This window comes from Artibeus jamaicensis, unplaced genomic scaffold (assembly GCF_021234435.1).
Source record: "Artibeus jamaicensis isolate MK-2021 breed Jamaican fruit bat unplaced genomic scaffold, CSHL_Jam_final contig_1015, whole genome shotgun sequence".
Classification (NCBI taxonomy): Eukaryota; Metazoa; Chordata; class Mammalia; order Chiroptera; family Phyllostomidae; genus Artibeus; species Artibeus jamaicensis.
In genome coordinates, this window is record NW_026521194.1 from 5,820,648 (window position 1) to 5,843,097 (window position 22,450).

Genomic DNA, 22,450 nt, shown 5'->3' on the forward strand with positions numbered 1-22,450 from the left:
GCCCTCCAACCGATACACCTTCTAAAGGCACTTCATACACGGTCAGTAGGTAACTACAGCTATAGATGGTCTGAGGCCCATAGCAAACCATTGAACCTCAATACAAATGATCGAAGTATCCACATTTACTTCCATTTCGCTTGCACATTTCAGGCCTGCAAAATAAAAGCACTCCTACCTTTGAATCTCATTCCGGTTATGAAGTGCATTGGCAGCACAATTTTCTTTGAGCAGGTCTGCTGTGGTCCAAATGCAGATATGGTTCCATCATCAGAAAGCCTGACGTGCTGATTAAAGGGGAACGCCATGGTGAATTGAAAGACGTTTTAACTACTATATCTAATTACAAAGAAGAACATGTTACTTACCAAAATTCGAGTGCATTCTATAATAAAAAACAAGGGCAATTAACAATCAAACAAGCAACTGCTTTCTTGACAGGCAGATGACACAGAACAGGACTAAGAAAATGCAGAAAGGTTTCCCTTGACGAGGAAAGCTGAGATGTCCCTTTAAAATGTAAGGTTAGATCCCCAAAAGCATATGACTTTGTGGTTATAAGGCCAGGGAGGGCCTCAGGAAGTACTGGAATTACTAAGCTTGGTTCTGAATTACTGAAGCAAAGTTTTATTTATCTGTAAGATGAAGGAGGGAGGACATGTATTTATAAGTTCTCAGAAATTTTGATATAAAAGACACTTTTTGTTCTCCATGTAATTTTACTTGGAGATAAACGAGTATTTATTTTTTTAAAGCCTATTTAAATATATGTATTTCTTCACTGTCTTATAATTTAGATATTTTGTTTTACATTCTGAGTTTCAAAGTCTGGTCTCCTGACAACCTTATACTGATCTGTATGGTTAAGAAGTTAACATTCACATATTATCATGGGCTCTAGGAATCAAAAGTCCTAAAAAAGTTAACAAAATTCTTAATAAATGTAATTCTTTTCCTGTACAGGAAGAAAGGAGCAATGTGTTCTTTTTCTAGGTATTTAATGGCTACTTCCCTCCACAATTATTCTTAGTAAGTCTGAGAATGAGCTAATGGACTTATCCTTGTAAACCAAGGGGGTAGATGCTTTATAGTCTGGTTTATGGTCTCTGTGAACACATAAGAAGGCGTGGAGTTAGCCATGACTTTCTTGGGAAGAGGCCCTGACTTGCAAATAGTAGCACACATAGGAATCACCTGAAGAGCTTGCTAGAAATGTAAGACCCTTGGCTTCACCTCCAGAGATTCTGAAGCAGTAGCTCTGGGTTAATTATCATTTTTAACAAGCACACCAAACAACCCAGGTGCACGCAGTTCATAGCCCACACTTTAAAAAATCCTCATCTGGAGTGGAGTTATCTACCTTTCTCATATATATTTTAACCTGTAACCACTAGTAGTAGATGCTTGCACACCCAGCCCTAACATTTATTTATTTATAAATTGCATACTAATCTATTTTTTTAATATACACACACAAATTCTGTGCATTGTAAAACATGTGTAAGAATGAAAGCTAAACACTTTAGAATGCTCTCAAGAAGCAAATACTATTTTATAAATATTAAACTTTTTTATTCATTATTGTGTATACTCTTTTGTTCTCACTAGAATATTAATATCTGTAACTCTTTGCTATTACTAATTATACTTTAATAAAAGCTGTGTGAACAACCATGCCTCATCATTTTGAAAATATGGTAGCAGATCTTTAGGTAGCAGTTATATAAAGATCTGTCTCGAAGTTCAGTCTATTTTGATGTTGGGTTATAGCAGACTTTATGGCTGAAAAATATCTTTTGAAGATACATACATTGATATGAAAAATGTGCACCCATGGCTGTGCTTTTGAAGCTATGGCACTCATTTTTAAATTCCATTCATCAATCATGAGACATATTTACTGAAATTTGCCTTGTTAATTTCTGTATTCTCTGATGTCACTAGGTTTTTTATTTTTCAAATGAATCAGAATATGCTCAATTTTTATATTAATTAGAACTCCTGAAATTCCTTATTTGGAAAATTTCAAAACAGCTTTGAAAGTTCTTTTCTAGGTTTGGGTGCACAGGTCTAAATTTTTATAGTGACATACATTTTTCCTTCCATGAGTCATATAATAGTGAAAATGTTTCTAAACTTCCATTTGGAAATGCTTGAAATTCATGGTTTAAATTCTCTAAAAGTGATACCCTTTTTTCAGTTATTATTAAAGTTTCACCTTTATATTGAAGGAATATATGAAATTTAAATATATAGATAAGTGTATTGATATATAGGACATGGATTTGTCAGCATACCATTGAAAACTACTAGTCACCACGGAAAATGTTGGCAAATTTGGAACATTTGTGTTCCAGTCAAAGAAAGATCCACAACTCTTTTTTCTTTAAGTTGGGAAACTCACAGCTACTTTGTTAGGAGTTAACCGGGTAACCCCTGTGGCACCAGAGATGTTCAGCAGTACTCTGTCTCAGGACAAAGCGTGGCGAACACTCCGTTGCGGTGTCACGGGCCTCCTCGGAACTCTGAGCTCTTCTGGCTATCGCTTCGTAGCAACAGCTCTGAGTGGGGCAGGGTATGAGTTTCCTGTAGGATAATATCTCTGTAATCTTAGCCTGGGATTGTTTGTTCGTGCCACGCAAACATTTTTTTGGGCCTCTCATTGTTATGCAAGAAACTTCACAAGTGACTACAAAACATCTTTCATTAATTTTCAGAGAAATTTTGTCCAGCCCTATTACATGACTTTAAAAATTCCTGGAAATATATCTGCTTGGATTTCATGTCTTTGAGGCTAAGGTCTTTTTAAAATTATTTATTTATTTATTTTTAGAGAGAGGAAGGGAGGAGACAGGGATAGAAACATGAATGTGTGGTTGCCTCTTGAGCACCCCCTACTGGAGACTTGGCCTGCAACCCAAGCATGTGCCCTGGGAACAGAACCAGCAACCCTTTGGTTCACAGATGGGGGCTTAATCCACTGAGCCACACCAGCCAGGGCAAGGCTGAGGATTTAAATGCCTTGCTCATCATGATGGCTAAAACCATTTCTTACATAATATCTCAGGTTGCGTCATTCACACACTGAGGATGAGGTCATACTTCAAGGGGTTTTGATAATGTCTAATTTTGCTGGTCATTCTTATGTCAGATTAGATTAGACTGTCATTTTTCTTTACCTATGTGACTCCAAAGAGCTTGTGTTAGGGCATGAAGTCTCAACTCTGCTTTTTTCTTTTTGGTAAATTGTTTCATTATATGCATTATATGCATATAATGCATTATCTTTCATTATATGCATTATCTTCAATACATTTTTTCCAGACTTGTTTTACTTCATTTGTCCATTTTGTTACTTAATTCAGTTACAAGCAGATAATATCACTTCTAAAACCATTTAGTCCGGCACCTGTAAACTGCTGAATGTTCTAGAGTGCTGTCTGTGAATGCAGGAGAGCAGGCATCTCTGTAAAGCCCCACTGTGTTAGGAACTTTCTGCTCCTCACTCCGGTCACCCCAGGTACCAAGAAGCAGGTGGCAGATAGGCCAAATAAAGGCACTAGTGCCAACCTGTGCATTAAATATTGAGAAAGCATAGTTTATCTTTTACTATTATAAAACGAAAGTAGAGTGTCTGAAATTGTCTTCCTCTACCCCCGTAGTCGCTGTGAGCAGTCCCTGCTGTGTGTCCTACCACTCTTTAGAGAGCACAGCTGCAGAGGATCACTGGAATGCTGCTTGGGATGCAGGTATCCAGCCCTGACCCCCTGGATCCATCCCTGGGGCTGTGTGTGCACTGAGATACACGGTACCGGGCATTCTACACTCACTCCAGTGATCTCTGCGTGTGTGTGCTTCCACCATCCTACTCATGTGGGTAGAGGGCACACTGCATTCTACATTGCTTACAATGCTGCAGATTATTATAGATTACCCAAGTGAGAAAATTCATCCTAAGGATGTATATTGACCTCTGTGTGATTTGAGGACAACACATCAAAAATTCAGGGATGACTGTTCATGCCTTAATAGTGATGGTAGTTTATGTTATACATCTTTCAGCTTTCCCAAATATACAGGATTGTATGTTCTCTGAATGCAGGCTTACGTGTCTTGTTTGCTGCACTGTACCACTGCACAGAAATGAGTGCATGGTAGGCATTTGGTAAATGTTTGTTGATTGAATGAATGAAAGAATAAGCAGCTAAGTACTTACCTCTTTCTTGGTCTCTTACTATTTTCTTATCCTTGTTTTCCCTTTGCACTGATTTACTTGTGTGTTTTATGTGTATCTTTAAGCTGCTTTTAAATTAAACAGTAGTAAGATGATTTATATTATTATAATTACAGGTATCTCCCTGTGCTATTGCGTGCTAGGCATTTTGCTAAGTACTTCATAGGCACTGGCATATACATTTCTCACACAACTCCCCAAGGTACGTACAGCAAAACTGAGGCTGCAAAGAATTAAGCACATCTCTCAAAGTCACACTGGTGAAGTTTCAGTTTTGGGAATTTAGTATTGATTTACCTCTTTTCACAGCTTGTGCTTTTAGAGTGTTTATAACCCACCATGAGATTACTTAAAAGTTTGGGGAGAGGATAAAATAGTAAAACTTTTAAAAATGTTTTGCAAATCCATGTTTTTTTTAACAGCATAAGTCTTTTGGGATTTTGAAATATCTTTAAAAATTTTCTTTGCATTTGGACCAAAGTGCGATGCCACAGCTTCCATCAGCTACCTACATTATGTCTGGCCTGATATTCTCATTTGAAATTTCACATATCTATGAAAACACATCATTTAATCCTTCTTAGGAAATATTTCAACATCAGTCCTGGTTATATAGTAAAGATCATCATGGTGTGAGAAATCTAAAAATTCATCCTTACTTTAATATGTGAATCAAGTGGTCAGTCCATAGACCTGCAGGGAAGCAGTCACAAAGCTGGGACACTGGGTAGCATTTTATCTGGGGTTCTCCAGCTCAGAACACATTTAGCTGGATATTCCAAATCCAACCGTAAAGAATTTCTTGGCTTCTGCGCGTGAGCTTTTATTAATAAGATTATTTCTAGTGTTACAAGAGTCTCATAGAAACAAGTTGTCTTTCAAAAGTCTGTCATTCATCTCAGTTTTCCTTAATATAAATAGCTTTTTATTTTGAAAAAAAAAGAACCCATGCCTTTTCTCCATCCTTCCCCACTGCCTCAAAATGTGAAGTCACCTATAAACTTTAAGAATGTCGCCGAGGAAATGACTCGCCTTGGAGCATTCCGTGGTAATAACCACGGCCACATTCCAGGTCACTTAACTGCCACCCTGACGCTCCCACTCATTCCGCACCCCCCATTATGCACTGCATCATAGCATATCGGATGTCAAATCTCCCTTAATCCGCAGAGACACACCTCTACCCAGGCCCAGGCGATGTCAAAGCAAACCCGTTTTGTTTTTTTTTTTTTGCGTGTGTATTTAGATGAAACTCTAAGCCATTATAAACAAGTTTATAACCTCCCCAGTAGGTTCTGTAGGGTTTTAAAATGGAAATTAACTCGCTTTTATTGTGTACATGTGTTTGAAAACATAAGGGAGATATCAAAACTGGTATCATGAATGTCTCTTGAAAACTTAGGTCATGGGATCTGTCCCTAAAGTTCAAAAGCATGTTAGTTGAGGCGAGTATGGTTTTTTGAGAAAGAAGTGAAGCTATCTAATTATAGGTATGCAACTGTTGAGTGAGAAATAAGTCTCATTGGAGCAACTGTCTTAAGAACATGTCTTCTGTGAAATTTGCTTGAGGCTGAAACTGTTCTCATTTATTTTAAAGAGTTAAGTACTTGAAATAGCACTGTTTCCCTGCATTAAGATTCATGTGACTTATCACATGAAGAGCTGAAAGAATAGAGATGAGTTTTGTCGGGGAGCCCCCATTTCCCTGGGTATTTCTGAAAAGACATGCTTTCAGATGGCGAGAGAGGCAAATCAACAAACACAGAAACGGTTAAGTTCTGATTTGGAATTCCATGGAAATTAGCAGTCTGTGGACCAAGGCTCTGGCCTAAAATGTCATGGTTGGACCATGACTTCCTATGGCCTTGCTCTTCATGGCCATTTTCTTGTTTTTCTTTCTTCAATGTGTACTTATGCCCAGAGGCTGTTTGTAATGGGAGGATTTTAAGAAATTCATAAATTCAAAACACCCCGCACATACAAAAGTCTTTCTGAGTGTGTCACTCAAAAATTCTTGTCCTAAATTCACCTAAAATAAGAAAGTGAAATAGCAGTTTTCTCTAACAGTCTATGTTATGTTGAATTTTTATTGATCTTTACACAATACTGGTACCATCTGGAGTAGAGGAAGAGAACTTGGCCATCTGAGTTTAAATGGCCAAAAGTCATTTTTTGGATGTATATCTCTTTGAAATAAATGAACCTCGAATTTAATTTCAGAGCAGACATAGGCTAAAGAAATAAAGCAAATTCACAAGCCTTGGCAAGGAAGTTTTAACATGTACATTTAAAAAGTGTTTATGTGATATGAATTAACTTGCTTTGTGTATAGAAGAAATACAGGCTTCTCAAAGACTGAGCCTCTGATCCTCGAGAACTGAGTTCATTGAGGTTAAATTGTGTTCAGAGAGTTTAAGGTAAAAAAGAAAAAAGGAGATTATACCTTTCCTTATGGCAGGAAGAAGCTAATTTCCAGGGTAGAAACCCCTAAAACCCATAAAATACGTTCCAGATCCAAGATTTGATAAGTTCATGCATTCTGTCTGGACACTCCACTTCAGCTAGAGAGAAATTTGGGACCAGTTTCCTTTCATTTACTGGAAAGGATGCCAAGAGTATATGTGAGAGACAAATTTAAAAAATTAAGTTCTGTTTTGTTTAACACCAGTGATCTCCTTTTATTAATTCAACCTTTCAAACATTGCAAACCCCAAACTACAGCATGGAATAAACACAGAAACACAGAGAACTGATGAAATCAGCTAAACCAATAGCAAGACAGGCCTTAAAATTCAAGAAGAAGGTGAAGATACCTGATGTAGAGGTTCTTACCCTTTTTCTGTGCCACGGATGCTTTAGCAATCAGGCAAATGGACCCTGTCTCAGAATATTGTTTCTAACTGCCATACAACGCAATGCACAGGATTGTGAAGGATACCAATTAGGTTGGGATAAAATATTAATCCAAATATTTAACAAGCAGCAACTTTGTGACCTGGTAATACTTGTGTTTTTATTCATGCATTGAATGTCAAGTTAGTAAGAGGGTTGATAACAACTCTCATTTTGAAGTAAGCATGGGCATAAATGATACATTGAGACATCTACAGTTGTAATGTGTTATGACGATATCTGTGATTCCTGTTGGTGACAGTGTCACAGAACCTGCTAATAATACTGTAGTTTGTTAAAAGAAAGCTAGATTTTAGTTAGAGGTTAATGGCTCTGAAGATATATTTTCTTCCCATTCTACTTCACAACCTCCCTGACATCTATTGAAGAACCCCTTCAGGACTGTGTACCCATGTTTGGAAGCCTGTTCTAAATTTAAAATGTAAGACCATGGCTACAGATATGCTGTTCAATGGGCTTGACATTGGTCAAGATTTAGCCTAATATTTTGGTCGTCTTGGTAGATGAGTAGTGTTTATGACATGACGTTGACTTCAAGGATATCAAAAGCAGAAAACCAAAGGCTGGCAAATGGCTTATTTGTTTGGCTTGAGGTTGTTTCTTTAAAAGTGCAAGAAGGAAGGCATTTGTCCTCTAAGGACCCAGACCATGGAAGTTTATTCCATTTTGTCTATAATTATACAGCATGTGGCAAATTAGGTCTACAGTTGTAAGTATGAGAAACACAAAGTCCATTCTTATATTATTATATATTAATTACTGTATTATTTCCCATACAAACAACTATTAACCCACTTTTGCCTTGCCCATTATTTTGTCCAATAGCACATCTTATTTTGTATTTTTAACTTATGTGCACACATCGGAGCAAGACATTGTTGCAGATTCTTCAAAAGAAAAGATATACTTTTATGCATACTTTAAAAAAATGTTTAGAAAATGTCTAGCAAAGAGCTATGCACACAGCAGAAATGGTACTTGCAGGTTGAAAGGAATGGGAGGCTATAAAATACCAGTATTCACCACATACCCTTTAAAAAGCTATCCCTCATTTATGGATGGGCACTTAGGCTGTTTCCAGCACCAGGCTCTGCTGTGAACATAGGGGTGCCCAGGTTCTTTCGAGTTGGTGTTTCAGGTTCTTAGGGTATAATCCCAGCAGTGGAATCACTGAATCAAAAGGAAGTTCCATTTTTAATTTTTTGAGGACAACTGTAATTGAACAACAATTTGAAAAATAGCTTTCCCTAGAGAAGTTAGAGATTATTTAAGGTTTTTACCCTATTCATCTTTTAAGAAACAAAGAAGTGAAAGGGAAAGATGACAAATAAAATAGGTACAGGTAAGTTATTCTCTAGAAAAGTTGTGAGTTTCATGAAACCTTATCACTGAAGATTAAGAATAGATTATTTTGCCCAGCTACCTGCCACATCTTCACTAGATGGCCACCCAGCATCTATTCGAAAGCCTTGTGACAGGAAACTCACTACTTCCTGAGACAGTTCATTCATTTTGGGGTAATCATCTTACTGTTAGGAAGCACTTCCTCAGAATGAGAAATCATTGTCTTCCCTTTGCTTTTAAGAAAACTTTATGATTTGCAGAGTAGCAGGAGGCAAGAATTTTGCCCTGAAGGGCTCTGTCTGAGGATCGAAGAAAAGAGAAAACTACATTGATTCTCACTGTAGCCACAGCTGAAATGATGGCAACAAAATAACTTTTAATGATCCCATGTGACAGAGCAACCATCTTTTGAAAAAGCTTCTATTGCAGTTTATCATATGACATGTCTGGAGTCAGGCTTAATAGATCTGAATCCTAGTTATGACTTCATAAACTGTCATGAATTACTAATGTTTTATTAAGCTTTAAGTCATCTTCTGAAAAGTAGCAATAGTTAATATCTGTCTCATAAAATTTCTAATGAAAATGAAATATGATATTGCAAGAAAATGATCAGTTCACTACTTAGTGTATTAGTAGTAATTCTTTCAGCTGCAGTTAATAGAAAGACCAAAATCAAAATATCTCAAACAATAGGGGAATTTGTTCTCCACCTAAGAGGTTTGGAGGTAGGAAATTTTAGCGTTTGACTTATAGGATACAACCATGCCATCAGACATCTAGGTTTTCTCATCTTTCTGCTTTATGCAGCAGTTCTTTGTAGTATATGATCATGGACAAGTTATTTACCCTTTCGAGCCTCAATTTTTCCATTTTCAAAATGGAAGTGAATAATTATGCCTATTCCTCAGGGTCATAAGAAGATAATATATATGAAAGTGATTTATCAAAAGAGCTCTCTTCAATTTTTATTTTAAGTTAAAAATAGATAATACAGTCTGATGATATTACAACTTCTTTTGAAGAATGTAATCATTCAGCTCTTCATTCAAAGCTAACAACTGAGCCTGGCTCTCTTGTGGTTTCATGTATAATCTTAAGAAAATGCTCATGTTTTATACTATAATAACCACACAAAGCGCCTAAAATATAAAGAAATAGGCCCTGGCTGGTGTAGCTCAGTGGATTGAGCATGGGCCTGTGAAACAAAGGGTTGCCTGTTCGATTCCCAGTCAGGGCACATGCCTGGGTTGCAGGCCAGGTTCCCAGTAGGGGACACATGAGAGGCAACCACACACTGATGTTTCTCTCCCACTCTTTCTCCTTCCCTTCCCCTCGCTCTAAAAATAAATAAATAAAATATTTTAAAAAAATATAAAGGAATAGCTTAACGAGATTATTTACAATGAGTACTTTTGTAATCCAGGTCAAGAAAATAATATGGCAAGTGTCCCAGAAGCCCTGTGTCTTCATGGAATCTATCATCTATCTGTCTATCTCCCTGTGTCATTTATTTTGCGCAATCAATAATTTTTATGTCTAATAGTTTGACACTGTCTCAGTGATCTCAAACTATTTCATGTTCTTGTAGTGACTGTTCTTTGCTATATTCTCCTGCACAAACATTGATAGTGTATATGCTAGACACTGTGCCAGGTATGGTTCTGTCTCTTCATGAAGGCACTCCTAATTCTTCCTAGGGTTAGAAGATCAAATTTTTTGTTCACATGACTTCTTCTGTTAAATGCCATGGCTCAGAATTTCAGATTATTGTGTGAATTCAAGCAAATGTTTCCCAGCGTTTGCAGGCAGAATGATGTGTCTCTAAGGAAGTTTGTGTTATTATTTTTAAAATATATTTTATTGATTATGCCACTACAGTTGTTCTATTTCCTTCCTTCATTCCCCTCCACCCTGCACAACTCTTCCTCCACCATTCCCCCCCTTTAGTTTATGACCACGTGTCTCAAGTTCTTTAGATTCTATATTTCCCCTACTATTCTTGCCCTCCCCCCCTATCTATTTTCTACCTACCATCTGTATTACTTATTTTCTGTACCTTCTCCCCCCTTCTCCTTCTCCCACTTCCCTCCATGGGATCTTCATTTCTGTTTCCGCTCCTGATCTAGCTGTCCTCTTAGTTTGCTTTTGTTTTAGGTGTGGTTCTTAATAACTGTGAGTTTGCTGTCCTTTCACTGTTCATCTTTTTTATCTTCTTTTTCTTAGATAAGTTCCTTTAACATATCATATAATAAGGGCTTGGTGATGATGAACTCCTTGAATTTAATCTTACCTGAGAAGCACTTTATCTGCCCTTCCATTCTAAATGAAAGCTTTGCTAGATAGAGCAATCTTGGTTGTAGGTCTTTGGATTTCAAGACTTGGAATCCGAGGTGTTTCCAGCCCCTTCTTGCCTATAAGGTCTCTTTTGATTAAATCCACTGACAATCTGATGGGAACTCCTTTGTGGGTGACTGTCCCCTTATCTCTTGCTGCTTCTAGGATTCTCTCCTTCATTTTAATCTTGGCTAATATAATTATGATGTGCCTTGGTGTGTGCCTTCTTGGGTCCAACTTCTTTGGGACTCTCTGAGCTTCCTGGATTTCCTGGAAGTCTATTTCCTTTGCTAGATTGGGGAAGTCCTCCTTTATTATTTGTTCAAATAAGTTTTCCACTTGTGGCTGTTCCTCTCCCCTTCTGGTGGCCCTATAATTCAGATGTTGGAGCATTTAAAGATGTCCTGGGAGTTCCTAAGCCTCTCCTCAATTTTTTGAATTCTTGTTTCTTCTTATTTTTCTTCCTTCTGGTCCACTCCCCTGGTTTAAGTCCCAGTTTCCTTTTCATCACTATTGGTTTCCTGTGCATTTCCCTTCATTTCTATTAGTTTAGCCTTCATATGTTCCTCTAATTTGTGACTAAAATCAACCAATTCTGTGAGCATCCTGATGACCAGTGTTTTCAACTACGCATCTGAAAGTTTGGCTATTTCTTTGTCGCTTAGAGTTATGGGCTCTGGGGCTTTGAGTTCTTTTCAAGCCATGTTTTGGTCTGTTTGCGCCTGTTACGTATGAGGAGCGGAACCTTAGGTGTTCAGCAGGATGGGGCCACCCAGGTCACTGTATGTGGCGGTGGGGTCAAAGGGGGGGCAATAGCGGTCCCCTCTGCAGCTTCCTGCCACTGGGGCCTGCACAATCTGTCTCACTGCTCGCTCCTTTGCTGGTTTATCTGCATGCAAGTGTGTGACTGCAGTCAGCCTGCCACCTTGCGCCCTCAGTGGGTTTGCCCATTGCTACTCCACACCTGGGATCCGCCCACAGCTGCCTGTGCACCTGGGTCCCACGCCTGGTTCCCATGCCTGGGTCAGTCTGGTGGATCTTTCCTGCCCGACCCTGCTCCGCTGCTGGCTTCGCCTCTCTCACCGGTTTAGCTGAGCGGTTCGTTGTTTTCGAACTTCCGTGTAGTTCAATTTTCTGTGGTTTGGCTGCGTTTTTGTTGCTAAAAGTTTGTTGTTTTTAAACTGGTTGTGCGAGAAGGCACAATGTTTCCACCTACACCTCCATCTTGGTGGAAGTCCCCCTAGAAACAGTTCTTTACAACAGAGTTTTGTATTTGCAAGTATGCTGACTTTTTCCACATATGGTAGATTGTCTACCTAACAGTTCTTTGATATTATGGGAGGCAGAAAGTTTCCTCTACCTTCAGGGTACTTCTGACTGATCTGAAGTCTACGAATTTCAACACACTACACATAAATAGTATGTACAATCATCTCCTCTACAGGTTCTAGTCAGTCATCCAGATCCATGGGTTCCACATGTGCGAATTCAACAAACTTTGGTTTTGTCCATGTGTCCTTTATACATGTACCTTAGGCAGTGACTGTTAGTAAATGCTACTGCTTTTCTTCAGGATTTCAGAAACTCAAGCCTACCGCGGTCTCCGCACCAACCTTACATTCCCAAGGACAGCCACACGGCCTCAACATAAAAACACGTGAATAGGAAGTGCCAAAATAAGCTACACCATTTGGGTTATTTTTAATCACAAAGAAGTGTCAATTGTTGACAAAGAAATTTTTTAGAAGATTTAAGTTTTTCAGTACACTTTATTCATATGTTTTTCTTTTTTTCCTTCAGGACAGCACCTCCAAGTTTTGCATTACGCCTTGCTATTTATTGCTTTATATATATTTAAGTAGTTTAATAATGACTAAATTTGAGGACTTCTATTTCCAATCAAGATGTAGTGATAAGAACTGGATTTACTCTCCCACCCAAAGCAACTAAAGAACTGGACAACATAATGACAACACTCAAGATATTAAACATTGGGCCTCCAAGACCAGTGGTCCCTAATAGTTAGGAAACTAACAAAGTGACACTCAACATGTCCTTAGTTTATTTTCTTTAGGACAGTTTCCAACTTCAGTGCACCAAATGGAACACAGGAAGATGCACGTAGTCTGTCTGAGTTGAGAAGACAGTCTGGGAAAGACCAGGCAGCTAGAGTGGGCTGGGCAGAACACCAAACAGGAAGCAGTTGTACAGAGAGAGAATGAAGGAGATCCACAGGAAGCGCCCTCTCCCTGAAATACACCTGAGTGCTGATCATCACTAATGTGTATGAGGGAGCTCCTTGAAGCTGGGAAAGGACCACTTAAGAGGACTGGAGAAAAAGGTGCTGAAAAGTCACACAGGGCCAGAAACAGCACCAGTTCCCAATGGCCAGAGTGGAAAACCTCATAATCTAGGCATATTGGTTAGAAGTACTAAGAAAGGTAGAGGTACAATGAAGGGTTTTTCCAAAGTATTAGGGAAATAAAACTAAACTAAACACTGCTGTAGTTCTGCCTAATCAAGTGAGATCTGAAAGGCTCATATTATTTCTGAGTAATTTAACTATGTCACAGAATAAATTTCAAGCATATTTACAGGAATACAAAAACAATTAGCACCCAACAAGGTGAAGTTCAAGTGTCTGGCATCCAATAAAAAATTGGATGCAAAGGGAATGCAAAGAAGCAGGGAAAGAAGCATGCAAAGAAGCAGGAAAATACTACCAACAATGAAGAGAAAAATTAATCAAAACTGACCCAGATTGATGCAGATGATAAAATTTGTAGACAAGAATGTTAAAGTAGTTGTTACTGAGTTCCACATATTCAAGAAGCTAGGAGAAAGATTGAATGTGTTAAGTAGAGACATGGAAGATATATAAATGATTTCAATCTTCTAGAGAAAATATCAAAATGTCTGAAATAAAAAAATAAAAAATTCCACTGTATGGGATTAATTGTAGATTAAACATTATAGAAGAAAGTATTACTTAATTTGAAGATGTAGCAATAGAAACTACTCAAAATAATGTGTATGCACATACACATACACGATTGAAGAAGAGAAAGGACTGAACATCAGTGAGCCATGGGAAAACTTCAAATGAACAAGCCTATGGGTAACTGTAGTTTCCCATAGCAGGAGATATGGGATGAGGGAGGGCAGAGACTATATTTGAAGAAATAATGGTTGGAAAGCTTCCAAATTTAATAAGAACTATACGTTCACGAATGTAAAAAACTCAACAAATCCCAAGTACCAGAAACACGAAGAAAATTACATCAAAACAGACCATAATTAACTTGCTTAAAGCGAGTGATAAAGAGAAAATATTCAGAGTTACAATTGAGTTTGACACTTGACTGCTTTATGAAGCTCATAGCACATAGGTACTACACCCATGTTTTTCTCTCTCTTGCTCCCTTTTTCTCTTTCTTTCACTTGCATACACACTTACACACACACACACACACATACACACTTTAATAAGTGTGAGTGAGGTCTTTCTGTCCCTAGCATTTGGGTTGATTAACACTAAGCATTTGCTTTGTGTAACTACAGAAGGACAATTTTTTTGTTTTAAAAGCTAATTCATCTCATTTGGAAATTGCCTATCCCCTTAATCATAAGAACTTAAACTCAAGTGAGACAGCTGTTTCCACGTCCTTGCCTGGGAACCCTGTCCCCAGCAAATGTTTCACATAAACGTGCAACGCCTTTAAGCTCGTGGTGATTATCTACAGCAATTAGGATGCTATGACATCTGGTGTCTTCTTGATTAGATCTTTCATGAAAGTTCTAAGTGTTAAGAAATGAAGTGGTGAGGATGAGCAGCCCTTTTCACTGAACAAAGGGCCTTTCTTTGAGACAACCACTCAGGAGTAGGGCGAACATTTTCCACCATGGATGATATGGGGCAGCCTTGCAGAATCACGGAAAGGATTCTAGAGATCAGTTTGCCTTTCCCTCTACAATTACAAAAGAATAACAGAAGTCCCAGGGGTATTTGATGACTTGTCTCGTTTCCAGATGAGAAACCACTGACTTCTAGACATTCTGATGTAACGAGATTCCAATTAACCAAATAATTTGATCATCCCCTTCATAATGGTGGCAGTAGAGATTGTTCCAAATGTTATTACTGGGAAGGACATTTCAACATCTGGTCTTGGCCATCTCAAGTTCAGTCCCTAACAATTGCTCCAAGTAACCACTTCTGAGATTTTCACGCTGTGTTTGAGTGCCTTGGTTATCCCCAACCTCCATTCTCTTTATATTCCTCCATAATTTATCTTTCTATTTCTTTTCCCTCTGTGTCTATATTTTTGCGGTATCTGTTTTCATAAAGCCAAATAACATACCACAAATTCCTTATAATGTGCAAATACCATCTTAGTATTGAATAGTGTTAAGCCAGTTCCTCAGCTTTGTTGCTTCATGGTTTCTACTGAGGTTGTATATCTGCTAGATAATTGGGGTGCCACCCTTTCCATTGTGGTAAGATTACCATCAGGCAAGAATGCCACATGTCTAATGGTATCAAATTCAAGGAAAATTAAGTTGAGATATGCACAATGTGTGAAATCACAACTAAACATTTCTGGTATTTGGAATCCTTAATTACAAAAGCACCATTTATATGCAACTCGTCCAAAGAAATGAAAATTCTCACCATACCAGAAATGTTATCACTCAATTACCTTGTATAATTTTTTATTTTTACTGGAAAGTTATTAAACTAATAATCATTATCAAAGCATATTTGAATGTATTATGTTCTGAAAAGTTAAAAAAAAGCTTTAAGTCTGTGTTTAGATGAAAGAAAACAAATGAAAGAAACCAACTTTTGTGTACAGTTGCAGGTGGTATTTTTTCAAAGAGAGATACTTCTGTATCTGCCTATAAGAAATTTCATCTAGTAAAGTTTATTCTGTCTGTACTGTTTTAGTGCATTTCAAATGTACCTCTTGGAACCACAAAAGTGGTTGGGGGGAACCCCATTAGCAATTGCGATGGATGCTCCAGCCATGCTGTCTTTCTGCTTTGCCACTCCCTAAGGGCTACCATGGTTTCTTGTGTTGGCTTAAGCTTTCGGCTCTGCTTTCTACTTAGTAATCTTGGGCTTGAACCCTTTGGCCTTAGTTTGTGTGTGTATGTTTCGATCGTGGGCTTATTTGCTCCATGTGCTGTAGTCTTGTATGAGAATGATCTACCCATACTTTTACCCAGTCTTTTCCAGGCTCACCTGTCACCCAGTTCCGTGACAGGAGAAGAAGCCCACCCAGGTCTGTCATGGTAAAGTGAAATGCCTCAAAATACCTGGAAATGAGTCAGCACTTGTCATATATCCATCTAGATCGTCTAGAAATATTTTTAGGAACTATGGTTGATATGGAGTATATCAAATGCCAATGCACAAAACATAAACAGTGCTCTGCTGAGCCAACATTTATTTCTTCACTCAGGTACTAATTCATTCACTCATTCATTTCAGTGTGGATAAACACCTCGGGCATGTGTGAGGTGCTATACTCATTGCCAGGTGATTACCCTTCTTTACAGCACTTACTTCGGTAAGCAATGCTGTTTGTGCAGTGGTTACCTCTGCTTGTCTCTGCACTCGAGTATTAGGATTGCACAAAAAGATGAATTGTACAGATTTTCTGAGTCCATAATCTGATATCTACTGTTCTTCTCAAGGTTCCATTAATGTCACTGGTAATTAATTACCACGATCTTTAAAACCTCCTCTTCTATCAAAGCACAATTTCTAAACAACCACACTTTCCCATCTCTGAGAGAATTTCCAATATGCCCTGCAGGGTTTCTGCCAACCCAGACTCCACTCAGACAAAATTGTGGAAGTACCCCTGGGGCTTCTCAACTAACTTAATGGAACACCCTGTTGGTATTCTATCCACCCTCATCATCTCCTATCTTAAATAATTGCTGTGTCCTAACTACCGGTTTTTGATACCCACCCTTCTTCGTGTTACCCTGAAGCAGAGCCTCCAGGTCATCATCCCTACTCTTTTCTCCCCATTGCCTCCTGTCCAGGCAATCAACACCAAATGCTGTTGGTTTTCTTCCACATTATTTTCTATGTATGCCTTTCCTTACCACTCTCAGTTTTTTAGCTCATTAATTCATTAATTAGTTCACTCATTTACTCACTTATTCTGAAGGTCTCTATGGAATGTTTAGTGTGTGGTTTTTGGAGAAATTTGACCATTGAAATTAAAAATGATTACGATCCATTTTTATGCTTTAGGAGATTAGGGACTTGCCTGTAGAGGCACGACTGCTAAGGGTGGGGTGTAGAAATTCAAACTGGCATCAACCTAATTTTCCAAGCCTACCTCCCCCTTCTCCTGGGTTTGGGCTACCCTGGGCTCGAGCCAAAGCTTCCTTCTCTGATCCCTGAAGATATTCCAAGTATCCTGTTCTCTTCTTCTCCTGTCCTGTCCCTCTTCCTTGCCTCTTCTGCCATAAAAATGCCACATAAACATCAGTGGCCACGTGGAAGGCTACCTCCTGTCTTTCCTGCCCACCTGATAGGATCTGTCCCTCCTTTCCACATACAGCATTTTCTTTGTACTTTTCTATGATATTATGTCATCTCCATGTTATAATTATGTATACACTGGATTGTAGGTCTCTGAGGAAGACTGTAAATGACTTATCTTTGTTGCTCAGGTGCTCAAAAATATTGTGAAATTAAATTATGAATGTGACAAGAAAGAGTTCTTATATGAACAAAGGGTGAAGAGAGAGTCAGGGGGCTAGGGTCAATTTTCCTCCAATTTGTGGTTAGGCCCCAAATCACTAACCTCACAGTCTCCGTGTACATGCTGACAAACTGGGAATATTACTCAATATTAATGCCTTATTTATGGCAAATAAAAGGGTAAAATATGGCTATGAAAATATTTGAAAATACTGAGAACCAAAGAAATCTGTCACTGATGACAGTACCAAAGAAGTTAAGGGTTTCTGTGAAAAGTTGTAAAATGTGTCAATATAAAAACCCACATATTTACTAGTATTTAACTAAGTCTGTGATTCAAACCCTTTGAACATCCAGGAGCTGCCATATAGACCCTAAACGACTTTTCCAAATACATTTTTATCTGAGAACATCTAGAGCCAGTTCTTTGTTTCTGCTTAGCTAAAGGCATCAAGTTCTTCCTCAAAGTCCAGGTCACATCTTATTTTATTGAAATAAAAATGATACTGTGTTCTTGAGTAGTATCATTCTTGGAAATGTTCTAGTATTAACATACTTCTAAATCTTCTAAGATTTGTCATCAGTATGGTTATAACCAAATTTTGAGATTTCTCTACTACTTTCCTTTACATAGGTTTTTGGAGATAAGGATTTTGTTTGTTTGTTTGAGTTAGCTTTTTCTTAAAAAAAAAAAGGGGCTTTTCCATAACATCTGAAGAAGCTCCCCTTTCATCTCAATTCACCTCGACTACTTTAGGTATAGTTAAGATGAAAACATTAATTGGGGAATTAAGAAGCAAGGCTTTGACTTGTACTGAGTACATAACCACACACAATCTTCACATCTCCCCCAGTGAGTGGGTGCTGTTGTCCCCATTTTAGAGATGAGAAATCTGAGGGATTAAGAGGCTCTCCCCAGGGCATGTCTAGATTCAAATCCTTGTTTGTCCTTTGATGATTCCAAAGCCATGATTCTTATTTTCTGTGGTGCCTCCCAGGTTTTCTTTGATCACAGAGATATTTCTTGAAGGCCTATTTTAATTTCAGTCTACGGTAAATTTGCTGATGGTAATAATGGGATTTTTTTACTTTTATAACCTCCAACATCACTGGTACAGCCCTCTTGGATACCAAAAACTTGATGAGTTAATTTTGAATAAAGTGTGTCAGAGAAAGTCTTTCATCCTTGTAAACTTTGCCACAGTTACATTCAGCATTTTGTCTGCATTGTTGTTTTCCTTGATCAATTCTTCTAGACTAATTTTTTATCCCTAAGTTTTCCTATGATGAGTTATAATGAGTTGACTTATTCACTGCTTCCTTAGCCCTGTAATCATGCATTGATGGTTGCCTGAGGCCATCAAAGATGTGCCCAACTTCATTCGCTCTTCCATTTTGTGCAGCAAAAGTGTGTTAAAAAATTCAGGAAACATCTGATAGGCACTTCTTTTAGCATAGGATTGCTCAACAGTGGCACCAGGTGACCTTTGGGGCTGGATAAGTCTTCCTTACTGAGGGCTTTCCTGTGCATTGTAGAATGTTGTTCAGCAGCAGCGACTGGTAAACTGTTGTTTGGGGGTAATGGGTTCAGTGTCCTACACCTGTTGGATGCGAGTAGCACCCTCTTCACATGACAATGAAAAATGTCCCCATACATTGCCAGATGCCCCTGGGAGCAAAATTATCTTCCTCTCTCACAGTGGAGGACCACTGCTCTGGTATATTACAAATGTAGTAACACAGAGAGAAAAGGACAAACATTTCCACGTCTGCAACAAAACCCAGACTTTCTATTCAAAGGCACCTTTTAAAGAAGCTGGATATGTCAATGCTTACGAATGGGTTTCATTTGATTAAATTGGGAGCATGAAATTAGATCACTTTTCACTTTTTCCTTAACTTTATGTATGACATTTATTGGGTTACAAAATAGGTAAATTTTAATCTACCTTTAGCTCTGATATTTGAGTCACCAGATCTGTGCTAAAAAAAACCAACTTGGAATATTTGGGTTCTGCGTTTCCCCCTAAGTTGTTTGTTTCAATTTTATTAATGAGAGTTGAGGGTATGGTTATTACTGACAGACATACAGGGAAGCCCAGGTCAAAGGGGCTGTGATTTTCCTAAGTCGATCTGCTTCTTCCTGAGTTAATTTGACTTTCTTCATTCATTGTCTTATCCTATTTTTCCGTTTGAAGCCATTTTCTACTTGATATGTAAAATGCACTTTACCAAACTGAGTGGTTACCCAAGAGGAAATACCCAACCAGAGCCAAAATATAGAATGCAAAAGAATTAGGTATCTATGTGTTCACCAAGCTGTCAGAGAAATCTGGTCACTGTCCCCTTGTCCTCTATTTCAGTGTCTTTGTTTTTATTCTGCTTGCTTGTTTGTTTTGTTGTTTAGCTTCCTGTTAAAGATGAGATCATATGGTATTTGTCTTTCAACACCTGGCCTATTTCACTCAGTATAATGCTTTCCAGTTCCATCCATGTTGTTGCAAAGGGTAGTAGCTCCTTCTTTCTCTCTGCTGCATAGAATTCCATTGTGTATATGTACTACAATTTTTTGATCCATTCATTTACTGATGGGCACCTAGGTTGCTTCCAACTCTTGGCTATTGTAAATTGTGCTGCTATGAACATTGGGGTGCCTAGGTTCTTTTGGATTGGTGTTTCAGGGTTCTTAGGATATACTCCTAACATTAGAATTGCTGGGTCAAAAGGCAGGTCGATTTTTATTTTTCTGAGAAAATTCCATGCTGTTTTCCATAATGGTTGTACCAGTCTATGCAGTCTTTGCAATCCAATTCCAAAGATTACATTGCATCCTGATTTGAAGGGGCCACGTTCAAGTGCTCAGTGCAGCTGCGTGGGGCCTGTGCATCTCTAGGCATCCAGGAGGTAGAGGTGTCTAAGGCCAGCTCTCTGGCAACACAAACCTTGCCTTCCAGCACAAAAGTCAGATAACAAATAATATCAAGTGACAGAAATAAACCTGTACCTTCCGACTCGAGATCACAAACATTTTTTGTGGGGACGACACTTGACTGTTGAGCAAGTTTTCAGGTTGTGAGCCTCAGAGGTGTAGTTGTGTGGTGAGAGTCCTACCGAGAAGGGGCAGCGAAAACCAGGGCAAGCGAGAGTGGGTCCCAGGGCATGGGTAGGGACAGGCTTTGGATTCAATAAGGAGGGTCATCGAGTCTGGGACTTCAAGAGGGGGGTGACAGGTGGATACAGGAAAGGATGTCCAAGTGGACAGCATACGGCTGGAAATCACAGAGGGTGGTCTCCAGGGCATGACCTGAGACTGCAGACTGGAGTCTCGGGGCCAGAGAAGAGAGAGCCGCCATAGAGGGACATGTTCTCGGAGAAGCTGGCAGCCTGATGCAGTTTCCACCAATCTCCATCCTCTACCAGCTTTCAGAGGACAACCTGCTGGTTATAATCTCTGTTAAGTAGTTTTAAAAGAAGGAGCAAAGACTGCTGGGGGTGTGCCTTCGCTTTTGTTCAAGGCTTTTGAATGCGCTCTTTCATTGCACCCAGAGGTTAAGGTATTGGTAAGACATCACTCTCTGAGGACCAATAGGGACCTGACCTGGTATATCTTTTTGTTCCTGCCTTTTAAGACGCTCAGCCTTTCTTTATCCATTTTTTTTTCTCACAGCGTTTATTTCTCAGTTGTCTTCCTCTCACTCAGAAGAGCCCCCCACACGTGGTCTCTCCTTTTCCTCTGGCCACACACATTTACCTTCTCCCTGCAGCACCCACCTCTCCCAGTGCCATTATCCCTGCTTTGTCAGAAGGGGGAGCAGAGGCCTTGCACACTCTGTTCCATAGCAGCAGAGAAGGGCGGGGCTTGGCAAAATGTGTTGCAAATTCTCCTGGGTGTACTTTCCCCTTCCTCCCTCAGATGGTTCCCTCCCCGCAGCCTCCATGTCCTCCATTGGATGGGTATCTGCCCCTCCAACTGAATACCTTAACATGGGCATAGACTCAGAGTTGTCTAGCTCCTGGCAAAGCCTAGGCTGGAGAGCACAAAAATGCATGAATAACTGGGCCGTTCCAACAAAAATTGAGAAACATGGATTGACTGTGAGAGAGGGGGCAAGAGCCCCAGCTAAGCCTCCCTCTTCTCTCTTGATACTGAGCATGCAGTTGACTTTGAACTCACTCTGCAATCCAATCACACTGGAACACCCTCAGAAGTGCATTTTTACAAGGCCTCGTAAAGCTCGTGTCTTGTCTTTCAAGGGAGGATGGTCAACATCCAGCAGTGCTTTTTGGGTACCCCTGGCACACACCAAGTCACACATTATGAGCTGAACGGCTGTGCCAGAGTGGAGCAGGGCAGACAGACAGTGAGCCGCTAAGAGCCACGGCCGATGGAGCTGGCCACGGTCCGTGTTTCCTGTAGTGGGAATGGCATAGCTGGTTCGGCTCTGCACAGGGTAGACTTACGCGGCAGCTTTCCTTTCAGGCACACCTGTGTCCAATTAGGAGCAGGACTACTTCCAAGTCTCGGGAAGGTGCCAGCATTCCTGAAGGGTCTTCGTGTTGGTCCTTCAACTTGTTTACACTGCTTAGCTACCAGCCCGCAGCATTTTCAAGGCTGCAGAGAAGAGTCATTGCATGGCACCGATTTCTGGCGATGAGACACAGAGCTTTCTTTGTAAACGTCTCAAGAGTCCATCACTCCCAGGTAGACTGGACATGTGTGTGATGTTTGTGCACTGCAAGGGGACATCTGTGCTGGCAGGTCACCCCGTCTGCACCTGCGTGGGCCCCCTTTCTGTTTCCATGTGGAGTTCACGTTTGGAAAGGTTTGCAAGACAAACAAACAAAACCTTTGCATTTATTAAAGAACTAATAGAATTACAACACAATTGATACTC